Here is a 5,886-nt window from a genome sequence, read left to right on the forward strand (position 1 = left end):
ATTCAGTGCTGTATTTTAGTGAACAAATGAATGTGAACTGTGGCATGATGATGTTCCAGTCCACCAGCCATCAGGACAACTTCAGCAGTGTAGCCAGTATGTTTGTTCAGTTAAATATTTCATTACAACTTTTTCTTATTATATTATAAAAATATATGGAAATGAAAATAAAAATTTTGATGCTCGTGATTAATAAGAATAACTTACAGTTATTCAGCACTGTGCTAGTTATTAGCCCATATAATAACTCAGCTTCAAATCCACTCTTCTGTGTTCTGCTTTGTGATGCAGGGACTGGGACTCTGCCAACCACATTTTTCCTTTGCCAGCTGCTTCCTTTTAGGCTCTGTCAATAAGGAACACTGGAGGGAGACTGCATGGCAAGATGAGGAAGAAGGGATTTACTCTTTCCTCTTTGCTTCTGGTTTTTTTCTGGTTGGTTGTATGTTCCTCTCACCAGTGTCCAGCAATGCTGCTGCTTCACTCCGGCAGAGCCAGTTCATTCCAGAAGCAGTTTGTTACAAGTTCAGCTGGGTCCCCTAAAATTTATGTGCTGTAGTTCTACCCTTCAGTACCCCAGAATATGACCTTATTTGGAGATAGGGGCTTTAAAGAGGTAATCAAGGGGCACCTGGGTGGCTCTGTCAGTTGGGTATGTGACTCTTGGTTTCAGCTCAGGTCATGATCACAGAGTCGTGGGGTATCGCCCTGCATCTGGATCTAAGCTCAGTGCAGAGTCTGCTTGTCCCTCTCCCTCTGCTCCTCCTCTGCTTTCAAATAAATAAAGAAATAAATAAATAAAATCTAAAAAAAAAAATTAAAGAGGTAATCAAGTTAACATGCAGTCATTAGGGTGGGTCCTAATTCACTATGACTGATCTCTCTCTCTCTCTCTCTTAAATATTCTTATTGATTTATTTGACAGACAGAGATCACAAGTAGGCAGAGAGGCAGGTGGAGAGAGAGGGGGAAGCAGGCTCCCCACCGAGCAGAGAGCCCGATGTGGGGCTCGATCTCAGGACCCCTGGATCATGACCTGAGCTGAAGGCAGAGGCTTTAACCCACAGAGCCACCCAGGTGCCCCTCTCTCTCTTTTTTAAAGATTATATTTATTTATTTGAGAGAGAGAGAGAGAGAGAGCACAAGAGGGGAGGGTCTTTGGAGATAGGGGCTCTGTGCTGAACAGGGAGCCTGATCCAAGACTTTGAGATCATGACCTGAGCCAAAGGCAGCCCCCCAACCAACTGAGCCACCCAGGTGCCCAACTGTACTTATAGGAAGATATGCATAGAGTGCAGACTATGTGGAGAGATATGGGGGAAGAAAGGTGTCTACAAGTCAAGGCTAGAGTGCTGGAACAGATCCTTTTTTAATAGCTTTCAGAAGAAACCTTCCTGCTGATACCTTGATTTTAGACTTACAGCTTCCAGACCTGTGAGACAATAGATTTTTGTTAAGTCACCCAGTCTGTGGTATGTTGTTATGGCAGCCCTAGCAAATAACATACAGTTGGATCTAGGTTGAGATTTCACCAGCTTGCAAAGGCAAACTCACTGAATCCCTACAGAGACACCAGCTCAGCTGGCTGGCACCCCTTTTCAGAAGCCTTGGTCCCAATCCATTGGGACTGTCCTCCAAGCTTCTAAGGTTTAATAATTACAACCTCTTCCTTTGTTCTCCCGGTGCTATGAACTGAACTGCTTCCTGCTGTTGCTACTTGTGAAAGCTCAGTGTTCTTTTTGCCCTTTCAATTACTTAGTGAATAATTCTTCATTACCTAGTTAAACATTGTTTTAAATTCTCTCTGTTAAAATAACTGGAGCCTAGGGGGCAGGTTTGCTGCTGGCAGAGCCTTGAGGGAACCATCCTGGCCTGGCTGAGCTGCAGGGTGGGGCCATTGCCCCAGTGGGTCTGGAAGGCCAGGCACTGATCCTAAGAGGATCTAATGGAATTTACCATGCTGGGTTTTGTATTTACTTGAAACCTATTATTCCTTCCTTGTTTCAGTAACTATTCCTCCCTTTGGAATAGGAATGTCTGTCCTATGCCTGACTGACTCTTGTATTTGTGAATCATGTAACTTGTTTGATTTCACAGGCTCATAGCTGGAAAGCAGTTTTGCCTCAGGATGAATCACAATTCTAGTCTCACCTATAACTGATTTAGAAATTTAGATGAAAGCTTTGATTTTAGAGTTGATGCTAGAATGAGTTGAGACTTTGAGGGTCATTGGGATGGAATGAAATGTATTTGGTATGCAATAAGAACATGGATTTGGGGGGACTGGAGGCACAATGCTATGGGCTGAATTATGTTCCCACAAAATTCGTATATTGAAAGTCCAAATCCCCACTTTGACTCTCACAGAGAGTGTAGCAGAGAGATTGTTTCTGGCATATATTAGATACTTTTCTTCTGATGCTAGCAACAAGAATCATAGAGCTGACGTTTTTAGTACAATTGAGACAAAGATAGCAACTCTTTTTTTTTTTTTTAAGATTTTATTTATTTATTTGAGAGAGAGCTCGAGCAGGGGTAGGGTCACAGGGTGAGGGAGAGGAAGAAGATGACTCCCACGGAGCACAGAGCGCAAGGCGGAGCTGGATACCAGACTCTGAGATCATGACCTGAGCCAAAGTCAGATGCTTAACCAACTGAGCCACCCAGGTGCCCTAAAGATGGCAACTCTCAAGCAAACCGAAAGTGGTGAATTCTGTTTTCTTATTTGAATACACATTGGAGTTAGGCCTATTTTCTGAGTGTTTAATTGTTAAGGAAAACAAAGTGAAGAACAGAATAAAATGTTGAAAATATATAAAGATGGGGTCAAAAGGCTTCATAAAACTTAGGGTGTCTTATTTTTTCACAGTAGCTTGTATGTTCCATATGCCATTCAGTTTTCCTGTTCACATGTTGGCCTCCTTAGTCGGGAACTCCTTGAGGGCAGGCTGGGTATATTTAGTCACCTCTGTATCTCCTATTTTCCAGCACCATGGCTGGACCATGCTTGACATTTAATGCAAATTGATTAAGCTTAAACTTAAATTTTGGAAAAAGATATGTTTCAACTTCACATTGCCATTGTCATCTCAGACCTGTCGATGACCCAGGACGGAGCCAGTAGAGAAAGGGATAGCTTGGTGAAAGGGGTGTACCTTGTCCAGTTTAAACATAGAAATGACTTTCCGTTATGGTAGGTTATTTTGAGAGGGTTAGACATGATTTACATGTCAGTCAGTGGCCAGAATAGTTCTCATGTCTGGAGGGAATTTATGTCTCTGCTCTTCTTTGCCTAGGTTTTGAAACTTTCATTACTTAATAATAGTTGCTATTTATTTAGCACTACTGCATGTCAGGTGCAGTGCTGAGGGCTTTACCTAATGAGCTCTCCTTCAATAACCACAACAATGCTATGAGATGGGTAATCCATCTTATTAAGAATCTGTGGATCTGCAAAGTTAAGCAGTTTGTCCAAGGCCACACTGTGGGAAATGCAATAACTGGGATTAAAATGCAGGTCTTAAAAAAAAAAAAAAGAAAAAAAAATGCAGGTCTTTCTGACTCTAAAGTTTGGCCCTTTCCATTGGTCTTCTTTCCTGCTCAAGCAGAGCCCGTAGACCCTTGGAATGGGATAATGGATCTCCTGACTCTCCACAGCAGCATCCTTTCTCCAGGTATAAAAACTCAAAATTCCAGTGATTTCTCTGAGAAAGTGATGACTAAATTTTCCAGGCCTCAGTTTGAACTGGTTAATACACTTTGTCTTTCTTATATACCATACTGAAGGAGACAGTTTGCAAAGTGGCAATGTGAGATACAGAAATGAGCAGGGAATGTGCCCCCCCCACCTCCCTGCCGCCAATGTCTCTTATCATATCTGTACTTGGAAGGGTTGATATAATGATTAACTATGTTATAGAAGACTATTGGTTACATAGGGCACATTTAATAATATTTTCTCTTTCCATGTAAATATATCCATAGTGCTGAGCAGCAGTGTTGTTAATCCAAATTGGGGATTGTGCAAAAGTCCTTCCTAAATGCGTTTGAAAGGTGTTAAAACATGTCTATATATTTTTAAAGAATTGTAAAAGATAAGAGCTGGGATGCATGAGTGGCTCGGTCAGTTAGGTGTCTGACTCCAGGTTTCAGCTCAGGTCATGATCTTCGGGTCTTGAGATTGAGGTCCACGTCAGGCTCTGCAATCAGTGAGGAGTCTGTTTAAGTACCTCTCTCTCTCTGGCTCTCTCCTTCTGCCCCTCCCTCCACTGCACTCTCACATGCACTCTCTCTTTCTGAGACAAATAAATAAATCTTTTTAAAAAAGATAACAGATACCGAATCATATTTAGAAGGCTAGAAGAACTTAAGGCTAGAAAAACTTAAGTTAATTTGGAAATCTCTAGATAATGTGGATAAGACACCCAGAGATATACATGAAACTTCCCTTGAAATGGAGGTATAGAAAAAGTAGATTTTATTAATCCAGTGTTTTTCTTATTTTTCATCTGTCATTTAAAGGAGTATTGAAATTCTGTATCTTGAACCCTCAGACTTGATCACATTTCTTCACCCTAGATGAAGTGTCTTAAGGGTGAGAAGGCCACCTGGCTGTTTCAGAATGAGATTGATTGGAAGTCCCCATCCCTCAACTCCTCTGCCCCAAGCTACGCCTTGTCCTTTATAGTCAGCTGATCAGGTCGTACTTTAATTCTAATGGTACATCCAGAAGTGACCATCTCATTTACTCATTTGGTTGTTGTAAGGAGGAGTCTTCGGGAGAAGCGATGGTGTGGGTGTAGTAGCTGCATCCTGGTGCCCTGTACCAGCAATATTAGGGCTGAACACTATAGCATCTCATGCTTGGGGTTGAGGGAAGTGGTGTCCTCACCAGGCTGATCCTTCAGGTGATTTTGAGCCTGTTCTTAACTGCATCTTTCAAGCCTTGTTCTTCTAAGCTGGAGATTTTGTGCTCCCTATACACCCTCCAAATGTTTTAAATTAGTTAATTAGTTAATTAATTATTGTGTTTTCACATCAGATGAGTAATGTGCCAAGGTCTGAGGAAAACACATGTCACACAATGGTGTGAACACCCCATCATCATGCTTATGAAATACAAAAGGACCCAAACATTTTAAATTTAAAATAAAAAAGAATACAGGGTGCTTGGCTGGCTCAGTTGGTAGAGTGTGTGACTCTTTGATTTCAGGGTTGTGAGTTTGAGCCCCATGTTGGGTGTGGAGATTGCTTAAAAATAAAACCTTGGGATGCCTGGGTGGCTCAGTAAGTTAAGTGTCTGCCTTCAGCTCAGGTCATGATCCCAGGATCCTGGGATCTAGCCCTGCTTGGGGCTCTCTTCTCTGAGGGGAGCCTGCTTCTCCTTCTCCCTGCCACTCCCCCTGCTTGTGCTCTCTCTCTCTCTCTCTCTCACTCTCTGTCAAATAAATAAAATCTTAAAAAAAAAAAACACCTTAAAAAGAATAGTATGATGAACTCCCATATACTCTGCTTTATTTCTTTCTATACAGTATTTTCTTTTGCTCAACCATTTGAAAGTAAGTGGCAGGTATGATGCTTCACTCTAAAAACTCCCATGTTATCTTCTGAGTAGAAGGATTCTCTCCTCCATAGCCACAATGCCATTATCATATGCAAGGAACATAACCTTGATATAAAATCACTGAGTATAGTTCATGTTCAAATTTTCCTTTGTCTTTAAAATGTCCTTTATAGCTACATTTTTTTTTTTTGGCAATGTAATCAAACCTTTAAATACCACTTTTGTGCTAGATGAATTCACACATATTTAAAAATACCTTAGATCATCTCAAATATTCCAGGACTCAAGTTTGATTAATTTTCTATCTCAAACCCAGTCCATAT

The 5,886-nt window shown here is 41.2% G+C and overlaps 1 pseudogene; it reads right to left on the bottom strand.

Annotated features, from left to right (window-relative positions):
* Positions 1-5,035: 5,035 nt before the first annotated feature.
* On the bottom strand, positions 5,036-5,128 carry LOC116581876 (annotated as a pseudogene).
* Positions 5,129-5,886: the final 758 nt, after the last annotated feature.

The sequence above is a fragment of the Mustela erminea genome, chromosome 1 (assembly GCF_009829155.1).
Source record: "Mustela erminea isolate mMusErm1 chromosome 1, mMusErm1.Pri, whole genome shotgun sequence".
NCBI lineage: Eukaryota > Metazoa > Chordata > Mammalia > Carnivora > Mustelidae > Mustela > Mustela erminea.